Source organism: Schistocerca cancellata, chromosome 2 (genome assembly GCF_023864275.1).
Source record: "Schistocerca cancellata isolate TAMUIC-IGC-003103 chromosome 2, iqSchCanc2.1, whole genome shotgun sequence".
Taxonomy (NCBI): Eukaryota; Metazoa; Arthropoda; class Insecta; order Orthoptera; family Acrididae; genus Schistocerca; species Schistocerca cancellata.
The window spans coordinates 266,129,373-266,151,678 of record NC_064627.1 but is presented as its reverse complement, the minus strand read 5'-3'; the positions used below and the strand labels follow the sequence as shown (position 1 = coordinate 266,151,678).

Here is a 22,306-nt window from a genome sequence, read left to right as displayed (position 1 = left end):
GAAACAACGAATATCTATGTGCCTCCCCATGAGCCTCAATTTCTCGTATCTTGTTTTCGTGGACCTTACGCTAAATATACATTGGCGGCAATAGAATCCATCTGCAGTCTGCTTCAAATACCGGTTCTCTAAATTGTCTGTATAGCGTTCCTCGTAAAAAAAACGTCGCTTTCCCTCTAGGGATCCCCATTTAATTTCCCGAAGTATCTCCGTAGCACTTGCGATTTACTCTAACCTGCCGTTATACATATAGCAGCCCGCCTCGGAATTGCTTCTGTGCCTTCCCTTAATCCGATCTAGTACAGCTCCCAGACACTCAATCAATCCTCAACAGCAGGCTGCACTAGTGTCCTCAATGCTGTCTTCTTTACAGATGAACCACACTTCCCCAAGACTCTCCCAATAAATCGAAGTCAACAGTTGGAGCTCCATACCACAGTCCTTACATGCTCATTCCATTTCATGTAGCTTCGTCACGTTACACCCAGATATTTAAACGACGTGATTGCATCGAGCAGAATAATAACAATGCTGTATCCAAACAATACGGGTTTGTTGTTTTACTCATCCGGGTTAACTTGGGTTTTGCTACGTTTTTCTACGATTCATTATAACAACTAGACATTTTGTTTAAGTCATCTTGTATCCTCCAACAGTTACTCAATTTCGACACCTTCCCGTAAATTATGTAAGTAGCCTGTATATATGGCTGTATGATGGCAGCGCTATAGACTGTATTAATATCGCTGACAACGCTCTGCGCTCCCGGCAAGAGAATCTGTGGTTGGACGGACCAGACGGACCAGCAGTTATCGAGCGGACGGCCTGTGTCCTTCGTGGAGACAGTGTTGGTAAGACATGCGTTGCATAATGGGGATGGACGTAGTTGTTAATGTTTCGGTAGTGGAATTATTGATGACTCTATAATTTTTGGAACTGGATGCCACTTGAATAAGGTAAAATCTGCTAAATATATTGCTTTCTCTTCAACAAAATCTTTCTTCTGCTAACCTTGTGCCTTCTAGTAGTTAGAGCCTATAGTAGTTAGAATCTTTTTATTTAGCTGACTGTAGTAGCTGCTTGCTTTAATTACTGTAGTTCGTGTTATGAAGATTTTCTGTGAGGTAAGTGTCTTAGGAAAAAGTATGGGTTATTGTTAGGATTTCTTCCAATTTAGGGCCATTCTTTTGCGTTAATTATTTGTGGCCATGTTGTCACTGTATAGTAGTCAGATAGCTTTGCGCTTGTATATTGTGGATAATAAATGAATAGGTTACGTTTGAGTTGTCTCCGTCAGGGAAAATTCTGTAGGTCAGTGTTGAAATGAAAAAAATAAGTAAAGAGACAGTAGCAGCAGTTTCACTCAGCAGTGTAAGTAAACACTAAGAAGTTTTTCCTGTCGACCCTCAGCCGAGGATACTTCACAGAAACCTTCTGATTTTCTTGTAGTTTGAATAATTAACACATGATTAGGAATTAGTTATTGCTTACTGTTAGCGCGTATTTGTATGTATCGAATTTCGTTTGTTGTTGTAGTTTCTTATTATTGTACTGTATTGTCATGAGTAAAGTAGTTGTAGCATGCATATGGATTTGTACTAAGTATCTTGCAGTCGCTTTTGCAACTAATTAGATATTTTTTATTTTCAGTGCTATTTTAGTGTTTCTTCCTGTTTTTGCTTTTAAATCGTTTTTTGTGTGTTATTGTGTAAAATAGTGTGATAATTATGGGGAGTGAAAAGCGTAAAAATAGGCTGCAAAGCAAAGTGAGAAATGACTGACGACGAGCGTAGCTTTTCAGCACCACCTAGTATCGAACTGACAAATATTCAAGACAATAATATGGTAATAGTGCATGGGAACATGGACCAGGCAGTAAATAACAGGGTAGAAACTGAAAAAAATCAGTGAACAGGGAACAACTATCGAATAATTGGTCGGTAACAGTTCGCGTCCGGAATGCGAAATAACAGAACAAAATCTTGCAAATACCGTAGATTCAGGTTTTGCGTCATAACACTTTTCTCAATTAATTGAAGACACACTCTCTGGTTTTCAAAATACGAATATTGCCGATGCGAAAGCACAAAGGAACATGTTTCAGTGACTAATGCATTGATATTGAAATTAATTCAAAAATTTGATCAAACAGACAAACAGCAGCTTCAAAAGTTAGACACAATGGAACAAAATCAGAAACAAACACAGCAACAACTTTAAAAGCTAGACACAGTTGAACAAACACTTAAACAAACACGTAATGATATAACTGCTGGCATACACAAAATCGATTCGAAATATCAAAACATTTCTGAAGACGTAAAAACACCTATTTGTGAACATTTCAACCTATTTTTTCGCGACATGAATACTCATTATAGAATCATGAACCAGCTATAGAAGGAATGTAGATCATTGTGCACGAAAATCACGACACCCTGCAGGCTAAAACTGACTGTGCTGCATCTAGCTATACGGTCAAGCAAGTTGTAAAAAATCAGGAAAACTTTAAGGACACAGTAGGTACGATTACGACACAAATGGACACACTAAAACATGGCTCAGAAAAACACACGGAGGAAATCAGCACATAATCGGAAAAAGTAGCCGAACTTTCGGATCAGTTAACAAATTTATCCACAAAGGTAGATCATCATTTGAATGATACGAGACCGGTAGCCTTGAATTACACAGAGTAGTACGAGGAAATTAGGTAATTTAAACAAAGTCAGAAATAAATAAATACGCAACACAAACGAGAAATGCAGGAAATACAAGATCAGTTAGCACTGGTGAAAATTCTTGCTGCTACTGTCCCTTCATTTATTTTTATCATTTCAACACTGACCTACAGAATTTTTTCTGACAAAGACAACTCAGACTTAACCTATCCGTTTATTACCCACAATATACAAGCACAACGCAATCTGGCTGCTATACAATGACGACAGGGCTTCAAATAATTAACACAAGAGAAAGGGCTTGAACTGAAAGAAATCCTAAAAATAACCCATACTTTTTCCTAAGTCACTTACCTCACAGAAAATCTTGTAACACGAACTACAGCAATTACAGCCAGCAGCAACTACAGCCAGCTAAATAAAAAGATTCTAACTACTAGGAGGCATATGGCTAGCAAAAGAAAGATTTTGTTGAAGAGAAAACAATGCATTTACCAGATTTTACCTTATTCATACGACATCCAGTTCCAAAAATTATATAGTTATCAATAATTCCACTACCCAAACATTACCAACTTCATCCATCCTCACAGTAAAATGCATGTCGTACCACCACTTAACTCCACGAAGCACACATGTCCAAGCCGTCCGCTCGCTAACTGCTAGTCCGTCCAACCACAGATTCTCTGGCCTAGGGTGCAGAGCGCTGTCAGCGATATTAATGCAGTCTATAGCGCTGCTAACATACGAATATATAAACAGGCTACTTACAATTACAGCAACGTTAGTTAATAACGGAAGACTGGTGCCCACCCCATCCGCCAGATCACTTATTCCCGATGACCGCTGGTCTTCTCGAATCCGTGACCTGCATACGTTGACAGTTATCGCCTCTATTATTCTGCCCCTGTCGCTATCATTGCAGCCACCACGGTGGTGGCAGTGGTGGTGGTGACTATGCCTGGCTGCAGTCTGAGGTCCGTAGCCGCCATTGAATCGGTTTATAGTGCAGACCTATCTGTGTGGGAACATTTATCTTTTCCTCGTTTAGAGTAGAATTCGTCGTGTGACTCAGTTGTAGATCTATGTCTCTGATAATAAGACCGTCCTGGACCCTAGTTTCAATGTTCTCTATTAGTCACGCAGTCACTGAACGAGAATGGCGGCCACCAGAAAACTGGTTATACTTTCACTATACAGAGATCTACAAACCATGGCTTTGAAACATAACATCCCATCCCATTGGCTGGAAATCCTGCAACAGTCGAAACAATGAGAGTGAACTATGGAACAGAAAAGAAGGGCAGAAGAACACTTTGCTATGTGGTAGTTCCGGTTCAAAATCGTTCAAATGGCTCTGAGCACTATGTGACTTAACATCTGAGGTCATCATTCCCCTAGAACATAGAACTACTTAAACCTAACTAGCCAAAGGACATCACGCACATCCTTGCCCGAGGCAGGATTAGAACTTGCGACCGTAGCAGTCGCGCGGTTCCGGATTGAAGTGCCTAGAACCGCTCGGCCAACAAGACCGGCAGCAGTTCCGGTTTCAGCCCTCGGAACAGGATACTTTGACACAGTGTGTTGCTCTAGTGAATCCTTGGAAGAGTCGAGATGTGTCATTAATCGCTGATGCTCCGAGATGGTAGCATTCCCTATCTCCTGCCAATGCTGCCGCCTGGTCCACACTCTGCTGAGGACGGCGTCGCGATGGCAGAGGGCCGAGGACGCTGTCTGACTGCCCGCGTACTGCCTACAGCTTATCTCAGAAGGCGGTAAATGCTGATTCTTCCTAAAGTTTCACTCTGCTGTTGACAATAACTGGTAATAGCTTATAACGAGTGTGTCTAGTGTAACCCATGAAAAACGCCCTACGGGAATCTCGCTGTTTGAGCAATCATTCAATATTTGTAGCAGTCATACGATTGTAAATACTTGTCATACTGTTTATCCTCATTTTCAGATGTTCAATACATGTAGTATACTTTTTTTTCAGTCATCAGTCTTCTGACTGGTTTATGCGACCAGCCACGAATTCCTATCCTGTGCCAATCTTTTCATCTCAGAGCAGCTATTGCAACCTTCTTCTTTAATTGTTTGTTCGATGTATTCAAATCTCTTTCTTCCTCTACTGTTTTTACTCTCTACAGCTCCTTTTAGTACCACGGAAATATTTCGCTCATGTCTCAACAAATGACCTATCACTATAGTTGGTGAATATGGATTGGAGGAGAGAAATGAAAGAGGACGCTGTATGGTAGAATTTGGCACAGAGCATAACTTAATCATAGCTAACACTTGGTTCAAGAATCATAAAAGAAGGTTGTATACGTGGAAGAATCCTGGAGATGCTAGAAGGTATCAGATATATTATGTAATGGTAAGACAGAGATTTAGGAGCCAGGTTTTAAATTGTAAGACATTTCCAGAGGCAGATGTGGACTCACCACAATCTATTGGTTATGAACTGTAGATTAAAACTGAAGAAATTGCAAAAATGTGGGAATTTAAGGAGATGGGACCAGGATAAACTGACTAAACCAGAGGTTGTACAGAGTTTCAGGGAGAGCATAAGGGAACAATTGACAGGAATGATGGAAAGAAATACAGTAGAAGAAGAATGGGTAGCTCTGAGGGATGAAATAGTGAAGGCAGCAGAGGATCAAGTAGGTAAAAAGACGAGGACTAGTAGAAATCCATGGGTAACAGAAGAAATATTGAATTTAACTGATGATAGGAGAAAACATAAAAACGCAGTAAATGAAGCAGGCAAAAGGGAATACAAGCTTCTCAAAAATGAGATCGACAGGAAGTGCAAAATAGCTAAGCAGGGATGGCTAGAGGGCAAATGTAAGGATGTAGAGGCTTATATCACTAGGGGTAAGATAGATACTGCCTACAGGAAAATTAAAGAGACCTTTGAAGAAAAGAGAACCACTTGTATGAATATCAAGAGCTCAGATATAAACCAGTTCTAAGCAAAGAAGGGAAAGCAGAAAGGTGGAAGGAGTATATAGAGGGTCTATACAAGGGCGATGTACTTGAGGACAATATTATGGAAATGGAAGAGGGTGTAGATGAAGATGAAATGGGAGATACGATACTGCGTGAAGAGTTTGACAGAGCATTGAAAGACCTGAGTCGAAACAAGGCCCCGGGAGTAGACAACATTCCATTGAAACTACTGACGGCCTTGGGAGAGCCAGTCCTGACAAAACTTTACCATCTGGTGAGATAGATGTATGAAAAAGGCGAAATACCCTCAGACTTCAAGAAGAATATAATAATTCAAATCCCAAAGAAAGCAGGTGTTGACAGATGTGAAAATTACCGAACTATCGGTTTAATAAGTCACAGCTGCAAAATACTAACGCGAATTCTTTACAGACCTCGGCGAAGATCAGTTTGGATTCCGCAGAAATGGTGGAACACGTGAGGCAATACAGACCCTACGACTTATCTTAGAAAATAGATTAAGGAAAGGCAAACCTACATTTCTAGCATTTGTGGACTTAGAGAAAGCTTTTGACAATGTTGACTTGAATACTCTCTTTCAAATTCGAAAGGCGGCAGGGGTAAATTACAGGGAGCGAAAGGCTATTTAAAATTTGTACAGAAACCAGATGGCAGTTATAAGTGTCGAGAGGCATGAAAGGGAAGCAGCGGTTGGGAAGGGAGTGAGACAGGGTTGTAGCCTGTCCCCGATGTTATTCAATCTGTATATTGAGCAAGCAGTAAAGGAAACAAAAGAAAAATTTGGAGTAGGTATTAAAGTCCATGGAGAAGAAATAAAAACTTTGAGGTTGGCCGATGACATTGTAATTCTGTCAGAGACAGCAAAGGACTTGGAAGAGCAGTTGAACGGAATGGGCAGTGTTTTGAAAGGAGGATATGAGATGAACATCAACAAAAGCAAAACTAGGATAATGGAATGTAGTCGAATTAAGTCGGGAGATGCTGAGGGAATTAGATTAGGAAATGATACACTTAAAGTGGTAAAGGAGTTTTGCTATTTGGGGAGCAAAATAACTGATGATGGTCGAAGTAGAGAGGATATAAAATGTAGACTAGCAATAGCAAGGAAAGCGTTTCTGAAGAAGAGAAATTTGTTAACATCGAGTATAGATTTAAGTGTCAGGAAGTCGTTTCTGAAAGTATTTGTATGGAGTGTAGCCATGTATGGAAGTGAAACATGGACGATAAATAGTTTGGACAAGAAGAGAATAGAAGCTTTCGGAATGTGGTGCTACAGAAGAATGCTGAAGATTAGATGGGTAGATCACATAACTAACGAGGAGGTATTGAATAGAATTGGGGAGAAGAGGAGTTTGTGGCACAACTTGACAAGAAGAAGGGACCGGTTGGTAGGACATGTTCTGAGGCATCAAGGTATCACAAATTTAGCATTGGAGGGCAGCGTGGTGGGTAAAAATCGTAGAGGGAGACCAAGAGGTGAATACACTAAGCAGATTCAGAAGGATTGAGGTTGCAGTAAGTACTGGGAGATGAAGAAGCTTGCACAGGATAGAATAGGGTGGAGAGCTGCATCAAACCAGTCTCAGGACCGAAGACAACAACAACAACAACAACATCACCTTGTCTCTTCTTCTTGTCAGTGTTTTTCATGTATTGGTCAATTCCGCGGAGAACTTTCTGATTGTTTACCTTATCGCTACACATTATTTTCAACATTCTTCTGTAATACCACATCACCAATGCTTCGATTCTCTTCTGTTCCACTTTGCCCATAATCCATGTTTCACTGCGAGCTTACGTCCTCAGAAATTACTTCCTCAAATTGCGGCCTATGTTTGATACCAACAGACTGCCTTTGGCCAGGAAAGGCCTTTCTGTCAACGCTCGTCTGCTTTTTCGTCCTCCTTGCCCCGTCCGTCACGGTTGTACTTAAAGAACACAAATGTTTCATTACCCGATACAGCACATTTTCGTAACGTATTCCTAACATGATCTCTTTCAGAAGTGTACGCAAGCCGTACCAAGCTTGAACTGGCCTGAAAAAAGTAGCTTGTCGCTCTGATCACATAATTGAGCCACTTCGGCAAAAATTAACTAGATGTGACAACTATGAGAAGATGATTCCAGATTTCAGCATTTTCCTTTCCAGTAACTCTTGGACGTTAAAATTCCAGTGATTTCACCGAAAAGAAACGGTGAACGATGAAAAGCTGTATAAGTTGTTAAACTTGTGGCACAAGTAGTGTAATACGCTCAGCAATTCATTGCATATGACATTCGTTCCAAAAGGTAAGAAAATAATTCTATTTATTATTATCACTCATACGACAGGAAGTCATCTTAGATGGAGAAGTATCTCAGAGGAGAAATCCAGTAGCAAATCCTCTTCAAAGTGCTATCACTAACAGATTTTCAAGAACTATAAGGCAAGATATCCTAAAGCTGATACAGTGAAAACTTCCCAAAAAGAGATACACCCACTCTATTCATAATAAAAAATACCAGTTATAAATCTTCCTACTGTTAGTCATGCTGCTATTGCTTAGGAATAGTTAGTCATAATTTGTTTTTCATTAGAATCATCACTTTTGAGCTAAAATATAATTTCGACAACAGTACTTTCAGACTGAAAATAAATGTGCGCAGTTGGAAAACATTTGCCACACTTGCGCAAATATTGACTATATATCTGCCAAATTTTTATGAAATACACAGAAAATTGTGCTGTATTTCCTGAGTTATTCATTATTGACACATCTGTTATATACAGATTGTTATCAGCAGTCAACAGGATCCTTAAATATGACTCGCTCCATTCCAAAATTATATACATTCCCGAAAGTGATACACTGTCACCAACTGTCCAGTCACCAGCCACACTGCGGTGTGTCGCGGGTTGCCTTCATTCCCATTCTCCAGCAAAGCAACTGCGGCAGACCATTTCTCTAGCAGTAAACTCATTGCTAAAAAAGAAAAGCCTCCAGTGAAAAATGGCGTAGGCCAAAAGCAGGAGAGCCAAAAAGCTATGCCTGTGAGAAAATTTATAACACGAAAAGAAATGATACTTAAGAGACTGATTCGGTCCCTACATCTATTTGAAGAGTGATGACAGTATGTATGACACGGATCCCCTTGGAGAATACACACCAGATGGTATTGTAATGACTGATCCAGCACACGTAGGTGAAGGAGATTATTTCTTCGTTAAATTTCGGGGAGGAAAGAGGAATACGTATAGATACAGGTAGGTATCTATCATACAAAAATTCCGGGAAAATGAGCTACAAGTTTTGGCTCTAGAGTGAGAGAGAGAGAAGCATAATTCACTTCTGTATATTTCTTACTTCTTTGTTAGAGTCAATGTATTAAGTATAACTGTAAACAGTTTTTACCGATTGCTGGTTGACATCAACGTATTAAAAAACAAGAAAAAGAAGGAGACATTTCTGTAGTCGACTCTGACGTACGTCTCACGACATAAATATCGTAGAAATAGTCCCCCTACCCACCCACCTTCTCTCCCCCACACAAAAGTTCCAGTTACGCATACATACCGTTTTGTGTGTTCTCTATATCGTCTGTAAGACTTCAGCTATCTTCAGTGCTGATAACAATGGCACACATGTACCATATTTTGGACTAGCCGCATCATATTGAAGATTTTGAGGCAAAAAATGATACTGTTTTTATTTTTTCTCGTCTACACTTTAACTTTAAAGAATTAAAGTGTCATTTTAAAGCAGCTTATACTGTGACATTTACCATTTCTTTTTCTGGATGGTTACTTTTTTTCTTTAAATAATACCAATTTTGTGATTGTGCGTCATATTTAGGTCACCTTTCCCTTTCTTCAAAGCATTTAAAACTTGAGACCAAAGGAATTTTCACATCAAAGTTTATATTAATTTTGATTGTGTAATGGATATAAAATTTCCTCCGTTGACAAATCCCTGTGACCTATTGTTGTATGTTACCTGATGTAACGTCCCGTATAAGGATGTGTTTTATTTTCACCTCATGCCGTACATACATGTAGCTACGTCTATGTATTAGTGATTCGATTTAAAATATCGTTATTTTTTTGACTTTGTGTCTTGATTTAACTGCGGTACTATCCGTAGCCCTCTTTTTATTAAGAAATAAGCAGCGTAATAATTTCACTTTGTGATGTTATTAAGCGGTAGTTACCGGAACTAATTTGATTACGTGCCCCATTGTCAGTTACATTCGTCGTTAAAATTAGTTGGGGAATATAGTGTGTTTCTGCACCTTCAGGCTAATAAAAATGGGAAAAATTCAACATCTGCGACTGAGAAGGGATAAGCCCTTAAATTAGTAAGGGTTCCTGTCATTTGTACACTGACAATTAATATATAGTTTGAAAAAAAAAAACTTAAATGTGGTAAAAAAAGGAGAAAAGAATAATTGAACTGGATGATTGTAATTGCGTGGACAACGATTGTGTGAACTTTATGTAATAAAGTGAAAGCATTATGTGTCATGTTTTGCTCTTATACAGAATTATGTACTGATTTTTTTAAAGATAATACCTATGTCGGCGAGCACTAAAACCGCCACAGACGATGCTTATTAAATATCAAACAAAGATGAGAATATGTGACAAGTATAAATAGTAGTGAGCGAACACAAATTTCTCCGTCGTCTTCTTCGAGTTACGTGAGTAGGGAAAGCCTGTGACGTTGTATTGTACGCTTGCGTAGCATTCTTTTGTCAAGATTGAGAGACGTACGCCATTACGTACTCATTGTAAAGGTGTGTAATAATTTAATGTGTTTAAATGTTTTGAATAGAGTTACTAAGTGAAAACTTGCATTATGATTTGTAATAAGCTTGCCTGGTATTTTATCCCATCTTTTTAAGACATTTTCAGCTATTTAAATATTATTCGTGGTGCAGAGCTGCGCTACGAACGAACGAGACGCTACCGCGGCGCATTCAAACTGCATTAAATGAAACCAATTATACCGCAAAGAAGCGGACAGGTAATAGTAAACTAAAATTATTTCTTTCAGCTTTCGGAATTGCAGAGCAGAGCAGCAGATTTTATATTTGTTTTACATATGGACGCGGGCTGCCGATAATATATTATTAACAGTGCAAAAAGATAATTTACCTTCATAACATAAAAGAAATCCTGCTGTGCGTAGTTCTGGTCTGGCAAACATTATAGTAAAAACATCTTTTTCTATGATAATAGTCTCATGTTCTCGTGTTAGTCGTGGTACTTATTGGTGTTTTACTGTTAACAAAAATCCACTGCAAAATTTTGATGTTGAACAATCATTGCGTACTGTAACATCAATATTGATAACGAAATAATTTTCATTAATCTTTTCAATAACTGTAAAGTAATGAAGATATGTTGAACTTTTTGGCGAGTTACGGTAACGAAAAAATGTTCCTTTAATAGGAAGCCAGATCCAGAATAATAAGAACATAATATATTTTGTTTTGTTGAAAATTAATGATCCAAAGAAAGTCACAGCACAGCATCACTAAAAGGTATTTCGGGGCTCTTTTCGTAGCAACATATTTTATCTCATATATTAGTTGTTACGCGAGCAATAATAAAACAAAGCAGAGAGAGCCAGCGAATTCATCTTCAGGCTAATAAAAATGGGAAAAATTGAACAACTGCGACTGAGAAGGGATTAGCCCTCAAATTAGTAAGGGTTCCCCTCATTTGCACACTGACAATTAATATATAGTTTGAAAAAAATACTTATATCCAGAATAATTGTTTCAGCCTGTCGCGGCTAATTTCACTATTACTTACTAAAATCTCAATATCGTAGTCCTTTCTAAAATCACTAAAGCTTATATTCTTGGGTACGCAAAAATATAAAGTAACATTTAAATAACGGTTACTTTTGCCTTATGTATACATTATTTTGCTTTATACATAAGTGAAATATCTTTAGTTAAGAAACGAAAGGTGTGAGGGTTATTTGGTCAATACAGGAAAACTAATGAATCAGGGAACAGACTGCATTGGAAGACGTAATTATGGCTCCAAAGAAAATGAAATGGAGGTTAGTGGAGCGTTTTACCAGGAGCATGGGTGGCTGATGAACCGAGATTATTGGATTGCAAGAAATAGGAAAAGAACGAAAGGACGAGTTAATGGAAATTTCGTACGTGATATACAAGTACTGCAGCGAAAACAAGCAGAGATGAAACGGTATTCATAAGAAAAGTGTAGTATCAGAATAGGTGGAGGACAGCATCAAACTAGTCGAAAAACGAAGTACAGGACAGTCAAACGCCTAGTTTCTTGGTGCAAGTCGCCGAACACTGTGGCTCTAGGCTCTAGTGCTGTACTGGTGGGAAATACAGTTTAATTGGTGACTTTCTTGGTTTTCGGTAACACAATTCTAACTTATCAATTAGGTTGGCCTAGTTCAACTAAACCCCAGCTGACAAGTGAATATTTCATCTAGTTCTGAGTTTATTTTATTATTAAACTGAGGTTCGATAAACTTAATTACGCTTTATAAAATTTAATTTTTGGCACGTCATTTACAAAAATATCTAAGTTTTGTGTATTATCCATTTTTCGTTGTTGGAAACGTGATTCATTTTTGTATCTAATATTTCAGTAATCGACTATGAGTCATACAATAACAACCTAATAAACAAATCGTCAGCACGACTGTTCCAAACGTCATCATTGTGAACTGGGTGGTTCATTATCCGAAGATAGCCTACTACTAGAGGCAGGCCGGCCGCTGTGGCCGAGCGGTTCTAGGCGCTTCAGTCCAGAACAGCGCTGTTGCTACGGTCACAGGTTCGAATCCTGCCTGAGGCATGGATGTGTGTGACGTCCTTAGGTTAGTTAGGTTTAAGTAGTTCTAAGTCTAGGGGACTGATGACCTCATATGTTAAGTCCCATAGTGCTTAGAGCCATTTGAACTATTTGTACCAGAGGCAGAAACTGGTCATATTTTTAATAAATAACTGGGCGATCGAGGGCTGTTTTTTAACTAATTTTGGCGTAGTCTGCAAGCCGCCTTACGACCTGTGATGGGGGGTTACTCGTGTACAACTGCATAACTCCCCCTCCTCCCCCCCCCACTTACTTTCACTCTTACAATCACGAAGAGTATGCGTTAAGTACGACTGGTGGTAAGTGGCCTTGTGAATTCTTCATGCCCTTTTCGCGAGGCTGAAGCAATGCACTGTACGATCAAATGTATCCAGACACCTGTAGGACTGACCATTAGTCGTCACGAGAGATGGACGTGCCTGTTTAAAAATAAGCGGAGAGGACCGTGTTGTCACTAGAGAAGGAGTAACCAGCGGAATCGGTCGGCCAGGAGAGTTCAGTGACTTGGAACGTGCACTAGTCATTGCATGTCATCCGAGTGAGCAAGTCATTAGGGACATTTGAACCCTTCTAAAGCATCCCAAGCCAACGGTCTGTCACTGTTCTGATTGTGAAGCGGTTACGCTGAGGAACAACCACTGTTAAACCATGACCAGACGCACCTAATCTATTAATGGACAGGGACCGTCGAACATGGCGGAGGCTGATTGCAAAAAATTGCTTGAAATCTGCTGAAGGAATACGTCGCGAGCTCCAAAGTGTTACCAGCAGTCCAGCTAGCGCAACGGGAGTTCGTGGTGGGGGCTTAAGAGAATGTGCAGTGGTCGAGCAGCTACTCGTAATCCACACTATTCTGCAGCAAATGACGAGCGGCGCTGAGGTGCTGTAGTAAGCGATGCCACTGACTAATGGCTGACTTTGGAGTAATGAAACGGCATGACTCGCTTCACCTCGGCAGATCGTGGTGTCAGCGCTGTTTAAACTTCGCTATTTGTATGAAGAACTTTCATGGGTTTAGTGCCTGTTTGCACTAAAAGAGGCAACCTAGTGATCAGTCGTCACATGCCTTTGAAAATGAATGGAATGACGTACTCCCAACACACAATACACGGGTATCACAAATTTGCTACGAAATGACACTGCAACGCCATAGAAGAAGATTTTAAAGATTTAGTTGACAGTCAAAAAGCGAAAAATTCCAACGATTAGCAAGACAGGGATCATTGTTCTGTATGTCAAGAAACACGTTGTGCTAAATTTGCAGGCATGGAGGACGTGAAGGAACTGGCGGTGCGAACTTCCGAAATCGCACGTGTTATTCCAGTCAGGTGCATCGGTTTTCGATGTAGTTGAACGAAGAGCGTGGAGATTTTATACATTACTGCGGTGTAAGATGATTAAGTGAAGCCCGCTATTGTTGACTTTATGAAGGGAAAAGGAAGGCAGTAACGAAAACGAGGACATCCTAATGGATTGGAGACCTCCCATTTCAAGTGGATTTGACTGTACACTGTCCACAATAACAAACTGAAATGAGAGACAACTTATTTATCCAGAATTAAATTTCAACTGTGCAGCGGAGTGTCCAGTGATATGAAACTCCCTGACAAATTAAAGCTGTGTGCCGGACCGAGACTCGAACTCGGGACCCGAGTTCGTGTCTCGGTCCGGCACATAGTTTTAATTTCCCAGGGAGTTTCAACTTATTTCTAGTTTGATAGGGACACACTGAAAAACAAAACCGCATTGTAGAAGGGACAAGTTAGGACAAAAAAACGCATTCCAGTTCTCTAAGCTCAATGGATCTAAAGGAAAAGCCAAGTTTGAAGAATTCGTTGTGGTCTTGAAAGAATTTCAAGGATAGTTTTCTAAATGTTTTGGAGACACTGCCAATCATACATCTGTTTTCGGCCTGTTTTCCAGAGCGTAGGATTTTCAGTTGAAAGCACGGCTGTGCACGCGCTGATGAAACTGACTGATCTACTATTTAATTCCCGTTTTAAAGACAAACCGTTCCACGTTAAAAGAGTCCAGGAGGTCTAAATTGTTTTTCTCAGGTACATTTTCCACGCCTCCATAATGAGGCTGCAGAAGTGCTACAGTATTTCGATCAACATATATATGTGAAAGACCTTTTATCGATTATGAAACTAAATAAGTCACGATTATGTACAACCTGAGTGTGAAAATCTGTGAAATTGTCCTCGTATGTCCGTACGTCGGCAGCTTTTAACACACAAAAAAATATTATGACTTCATCGCTCCCAAAAATAATTAAAGAATACTAAAAATTAAATTCATTTGTGATCTATGTTATTTCCAACACCTCGTGACTTCCTTGTACTGGAAACAATTAAGTGCACTCAATGGAATATTGTTGTACAAATAATTTCATCGAAAAAAATGCAGGAAGGATCATTCAAGTGCTGTAGATAATATTTAACTAGGACCCTAAAAGATTCCTGCGACACCTGTTTAATTTATTAGAGTTAGAACTGCACTTGTTTCTCCAGACGAAAGCTATTTATTTACGAAATGTATAAATAACCCAAAAATGACCAGATGAGCACTTAATGGGTTTTTGGAGTGACCCTACTATATAATGACCAAAATTTAATCATCGTTTACATACTGCTGCTGCTAAGAGGCACTACAACTATTTGGTGCTGTAACAGGTGTATGTCTTTCCTCTGTTATCACAACACAACGTAAAGTCTTTGATGTTTAGTTTCATGTACAATAAATATTGTAGCTATTTACATCCTCTTAATCCTTTGGATCTATTTGATGTTATAATATGAACGATATGTAATATATCATATGAATTTGTTGTGATATTTATATATGAATTTAATTGTATGTAATTTATGTGTAAACTAGGTATATACACTTTGGAAACACAGGAAAAATTCATGTGTGGTGAAATTTTGTTATCTGGAGAGCAGAAAGCGAAATGAGTCTGTGTTGGGCCTGGTTCAAATAATGAGAAGTTAATTAATCTAAAAATAATAATCCCCCGGATGAAGAAACTATTTTCGTTGTGATGGAAGATAGCGGATTATAAGAAGAAAAGATAAGTATCCTATTGACATGCAGAACGTGGTATAAAAGTGTGGAAATGGGTGGACCACAGAAGTTTCCACAAAACTACTGCATCGACATTGTTGCAGAAAAACACTAAAATTTCTAGAAGATATCTGTTTCTAAAAATTCAACGAAAAAGAAGTTTGGCAAGAGAAGATTTAGAGAAAAGCAAGAAGAAAGCAAGAAGAAAGATTTTCAGGACGGAATAATCATCCAAACATCGGTGCAGAAAATAGTCGGGGATCAAGACGAACGTTATGTCGGGAAGAAGAGAGACAGAAGCAGATTCGTCTAGAAAACTCGAGCCTATTTTGATTCTACTGGACGTTTATGTTTGTATGTTAGAAATATCGTGAATTATGCCAAAATTAAGGACTGTGTTATGGACAGTAACTTATCAGTTATTTCGTACACCAGAATACTGAACTATGAACAGATTGCCATAATGAACCCACTTCGTGAGAAGACCAAAGCGTACGCAAAGTAAAATAAGTGACGATACGCCAATTAAATACATCGTTATACAGTCGACATTTTTTGCATGCTAAAACAGTGTACATATTTCATCCAGACTTATATGTTGTCTGAAAAGTTTAACAGTGACAGTTTCACAGATGGTGGACGCATCGGAGTGATGGCTGGAATTTATTTGGTATTTTATCAAATTAATGTGCGTTGACAAGATAGTTCCTGCCATTCTTTTTTGTTTCTGCGAATCGTCAAACATCTGCAACGTGACGATAACAGAGATTTTCTGCGACAGCGACGGCAACCAGGTGAAACAAGATAACATTCCGGTAATTAATCTCGAATGCCAAACATTGTTTTGTAATTCAGCGAATATAATCTCACAGCAGAATCTGCCACAGGCACTTACGCAATACAAAGAACAGTAAAAACCAAATCCCCTTAGCAAAATAACGATTAGAGATTTAACACTTTAGTGTTTCTATCAACCTAAAACAATATCGTGATTAAAAATTATTATTGCATTACTTGAGTGGGCTGTGGAAGTATATGTGCTTAATTGCAAAACACAAACTGAACTGCTAATAAATTTCACACTGTAATTTGCTATTTCTCTAAATACGTTCAGCTGAAACAACTCAGAATAACGTATACCGAATAAGACCAGGAATAAAGCCCTACAGTACAACAGAATATGACAGAAGTTTCATTTCAGATCTTTTACGCTGCTGTCTCGTAGAGCTTTAAATCTTCTGCGACAGTGGTTCTACAACCTTTAACAAGTCATAGCTGTGCATACTGCAGTGATTTTCCTCTAGTAAAATTGTGTACCTTCACACGCAACAGATACTTCGACAGAATGCGCTTATTACTAATCTCATTCAGAATACCATGAATACCACAGTCCATATTTTTCCCTTTCGTTGAAAACTAGTTCGTAACCACATCAGTGTCATCAAAATGTGATCTAGTTTGTGCCACTGAAGGGAGAACTTTTTTCCTTTGCAGACGTAAGACAAATAACGCAAACGGAACTAGTCACAGGCTTAATTAAAATTTGAAAGTACCTCTGAAAATGTGCGGTGCACAGCGGCAAAGTATGGAATGATAAATAGAGGTTTACTACCATCATAATAACTGCAATCATAAATAAAGGCGATGTGATAACAACAAAGGGATTTGTTTTCAGGATAAATTGACTAATAATGCCACACACAGTTAGAGTGCGGGGTAGATCTTCAAAGAGGATGAAGCCAATTTATACAAGCAAAGTTCCAATTATCATCTACCAAATTATTTCTTTTTGATGTGACAGAATATTCTTCCACAAGTTCCGCCAGATAACACAGATCAGCAGTGACAGTCACAGCCACAAAGCACACTTGCCACAATTATACAAAGGAAGAAGTAAAAGAATCGTATCGTTAGTACAACTGTAGCAATGACAATATGATACACGATAATGAATATGCATTTCGGGTTTCATTGCAGCTTTCTTAAACTTATCCCTTTCTCTTTGGTGTTTCTCACTGTGTTTGTAGACAAACGGTTAATAATAGCATGTCATACACTCCTGGAAATGGAAAAAAGAACACATTGACACCGGTGTGTCAGACCCACCATACTTGCTCCGGACACTGCGAGAGAGCTGTACAAGCAATGATCACACGCACGGCACAGCGGACACACCAGGAACCGCGGTGTTGGCCGTCGAATGGCGCTAGCTGCGCAGCATTTGTGCACCGCCGCCGTCAGTGTCAGCCAGTTTGCCGTGGCATACGGAGCTCCATCGCGGTCTTTAACACTGGTAGCATGCCGCGACAGCGTGGACGTGAACCGTATGTGCAGTTGACGGACTTTGAGCGAGGGCGTATAGTGGGCATGCGGGAGGCCGGGTGGACGTACCGCCGAATTGCTCAACACGTGGGGCGTGAGGTCTCCACAGTACATCGATGTTGTCGCCAGTGGTCGGCGGAAGGTGCACGTGCCCGTCGACCTGGGACCGGACCGCAGCGACGCACGGATGCACGCCAAGACCGTAGGATCCTACGCAGTGCCGTAGGGGACCGCACCGCCACTTCCCAGCAAATTAGGGACACTGTTGCTCCTGGAGTATCGGCGAGGACCATTCGCAACCGTCTCCATGAAGCTGGGCTACGGTCCCGCACACCGTTAGGCCGTCTTCCGCTCACGCCCCAACATCGTGCAGCCCGCCTCCAGTGGTGTCGCGACAGGCGTGAATGGAGGGACGAATGGAGACGTGTCATCTTCAGCGATGAGAGTCGCTTCTGCCTTGGTGCCAATGATGGTCGTATGCGTGTTTGGCGCCGTGCAGGTGAGCGCCACAATCAGGACTGCATACGACCGAGGCACACAGGGCCAACACCCGGCATCATGGTGTGGGGAGCGATCTCCTACACTGGCCGTACACCACTGGTGATCGTCGAGGGGACACTGAATAGTGCACGGTACATCCAAACCGTCATCGAACCCATCGTTCTACCATTCCTAGACCGTCAAGGGAACTTGCTGTTCCAACAGGACAATGCACGTCCGCATGTATCCCGTGCCACCCAACGTGCTCTAGAAGGTGTAAGTCAACTACCCTGGCCAGCAAGATCTCCGGATCTGTCCCCCATTGAGCATGTTTGGGACTGGATGAAGCGTCGTCTCACGCGGTCTGCACGTCCAGCACGAACGCTGGTCCAACTGAGGCGCCAGGTGGAAATGGCATGGCAAGCCGTTCCACAGGACTACATCCAGCATCTCTACGATCGTCTCCATGGGAGAATAGCAGCCTGCATTGCTGCGAAAGGTGGATATACACTGTACTAGTGCCGACATTGTGCATGCTCTGTTGCCTGTGTCTATGTGCCTGTGGTTCTGTCAGTGTGATCATGTGATGTATCTGACCCCAGGAATGTGTCAATAAAGTTTCCCCTTCCTGGGACAATGAATTCACGGTGTTCTTATTTCAATTTCCAGGAGTGTATTTTAATTATTTTTGGCTTACTGTAGAAAGTGAAGAGGAAGTATTATTATGTCACTGTCAGTGGCTGCAGTCAGTATTCTGGCATATATCAGCGATGCTCACACGTATGAGAACAGTAGCACAGCATAGAGAGACGATTTGACTATGGCGATATAATACAGTATCACATATTATTGTTAGTAACGTACAATTTCAGACCGTTTTAATACTAAGAAATGTGCATCACATGCGCAACAAGCTATTAAAGTACAGTGTAAGATAAAGATATACCTGTTACTTCTACAAAAAGGTATTTTTGTACTGTAACCTCTTTCACATTAGGCTAATATCGAACTCACTTACATGCAGTATGTAAAAAAGCGTATACAGTATCAGTACAGTACCAGGGCCTGCTGAAAAGTAAAGCCTGCGAGTATATGTGAAAACGTTTAAATCATCTTAAACATTAAAAACTTTAGAAATATTCTACATCTTCATTGTTTACATACTAAATTCTCAACATAGTTTGGCGACAAACACATTTCTTCCAGTGAGAGACCAGTTTCTCGATTCCGTCACCGTAGAATGTTTGACTTTGTTGACGGATCCACATTCTCACCTCTGCTTGCAATGCGTTATCACTGTCATAGTGAAGTCCTCGAAGATGATCTTTAAGGTTTAGAAACATGAACATTATGTGGGGCCAACTCGCGGCTTTATGGAGTATGATCGATCACAGTGAACCTTAGGCGTCGGACTTGTGCAGACGTCGCAGCGTTCCTGTGTGACCCTGCATGTCATTTCAGTTGGAGGCACACATTCTGGGGTTACTAACTCGATTATAGCACTGTGTTTCTCACGCACCACCATGTTACACACTACAGTTCGGTACCCTCTAGCGGCAGAGGATTCATACTTGCTTCAGTGAAGCGAGAAAGTCGACCGAGTAGTACGCATCCATTTAAATACGTCAACTGATATTGAGAACAGAATAAAGAAATTCGGAGGCATTACTTTCCAGCACGCCGTTGTGGATTCTATTTCACACTATCCCTTGAGAAATTCTTGTATATAATTCAATAATTACTTGAATAAATATTACAACCGGTACATGTATTCTGATTTTATCTAGTTCACCTCCGCATTTCGAATTAATTGTCTTTCTATTTACTTGCCATACCCCTCCCTCTGCCACGGGATTTTGCTGTAATTTCATGACAGCGCATCATCTGAAAGTGGAGGTTCCAATAGTACAGTAATCAGTATCTCAGCGCCGCCAAGTTTGAGTTTCAACGTGAATAAACGTAACAACTCACTGGAGACCGTAACACTGTCGGACAGTATTGTGTACCACACCTGACAGCAAAGAATCACGTCTGACTAATGCTGCAAATTTGTATTCTCTGAAAATGTATCCGGTTAGTCTTGGTTATATTCAGAGACAGACCTTTTGTAACATAAATAACATTCAGTCCATTCATTCACCTCACTGCTCAGAGTTCACGGTGTTCCGTAAAGAATCTTCATTCATTTTTACAAGACCTTATCTCCTATACGAATGAAGATATTGCGGTAAATTTTAACTTTATTATCGAAACTAAAAGTGTACCTCTGCATCACTTGTAAGCAGCTGGTTCATGTGGTTACCGATAGGTTTCTCTCTGGGACAAGTAGCCCACTCGCACGTTTCTTCATTATGTAACGGCGACAGGTCGAGATGGCGATAAGACAGTAACAAATGTGTTTCGCACATCCCATTTCAACACCAGCACTTCACTTACGACCGAACCGAGTGTTTTTCGTCCAAATTACGGCCCTGCACTCCTTACAGTTCTAAGCATTCGGTGATGGAAATCGTGTGTCTGCCATGTCTTTGGACAATTGGTATTTCAAACAACAAAGGTTGTAAGCAGGCTGTTTAGGTTTTTATGTTGGTAACGCCACGTAGCGCTCTGTACGAAAATCACTGACAATGCTGTGTGCAATCTGTGGCTGGTTGGCATTGTTGGAATATTCGCTATTGTAGTGTTGGGCAGTTGGATGTGAACAGTGCATAGCGTTGTGCAGTTGGAGGTGAGCCGCCAGCAGTGGTGGGTGTGGGGAGACAGATGGCACAATTTTGAGAGCGGACGATCTGGACGCGTGTCCGTCAGAAAAAGGAAATTTGTAAGACTGGATGTCATGAACTGATATATATATAATGACTTTTGAACACTATTAAGGTAACATTGTTCTCTACCAAAATCTTTCATTTGCTAACTATGCCTATCATTAGTTATTGCCTTTGTAGTTAGATTCTTTTATTTAGCTGGCAGTATTGGCGCTCGCTGTATTGCAGTAGTTCGAGTAACGAAGATTTTTGTGAATTAAGTGATTCATGAAAGCTATAGGTTATTGTTAGTCAGGGCCATTCTTTTTTAGGGATTATTGAAAGTCAGATTGCGTTACGCTAAAAAAAATTGTGTGTCAGTTTACTGTTGATCAGAAAATGTCTCAGTACGTTCAGTTTTGCTCAGCTGTTTGAAAATCAAGTAACGTAAGAGGTTTACCAGCACTGTCATTCTTAATTTTTCTAAGAGGATGTCTCACGGTTTCGATTGCTACAAGCCCATGTGATGGCGTTAAATAGCAGATGGAGAGGGAATGTTAAACAACGAGCGGAGACACCACTTTCCTTTACGTTTAGTGTTCAGTGATGAGGAAGCATTCTATTTAAGTGTAAAAGTGCAAGACTGTAACGTAAGAGATTTGGAATACAGCAGTCACACGCACACCAGCCCAGCAGGTCGGACACTCCAAAGCTTCATGTGTTTTGTGCCACTTTTCTGGAAGAGATTTACTGCTCGTTCTTTTTCGCGGAAAAGACGGATACAACTGTGACAACATCATTTTCTTTATTTTTTTATTTTTTATAATTCTTTTTATACGACGGAGCATCACCATTCTGACAGTTACATGTAACAGCACTTCGTAACAATGAGCTGCCTCAACGACGGATTGGCAGTAAGGGACCTATGTCTTTCGTATCTTTCTTTCTTGCTGAGGTGTTTGTGAAAGACTTCATCTACGTGATTCCGCACCCAACAGTTTTAGACGAAGTGTGACACCGAATGGGATCAGCAGTAGATGCATTATCTCCAGGGAGGATCGCAAAAGAATTAGACGAGTTCGACTAAAAGTACTTGAATAATGATAGCAAAACCAACAGTTGTACTAGAATCCAACGTCGTTTGTGCAGCACATGCTACCATTCTAGACACAGAAAGCATGATTGAA

At 40.3% G+C, this 22,306-nt stretch overlaps 1 pseudogene; it reads right to left on the bottom strand.

The window, feature by feature from the left end:
• LOC126153102 (protein TEX261-like) overlaps window positions 1-17,849 on the bottom strand; it is a 154,966-nt pseudogene extending 137,117 nt beyond the window's left edge.
• Window positions 17,850-22,306: the final 4,457 nt, after the last annotated feature.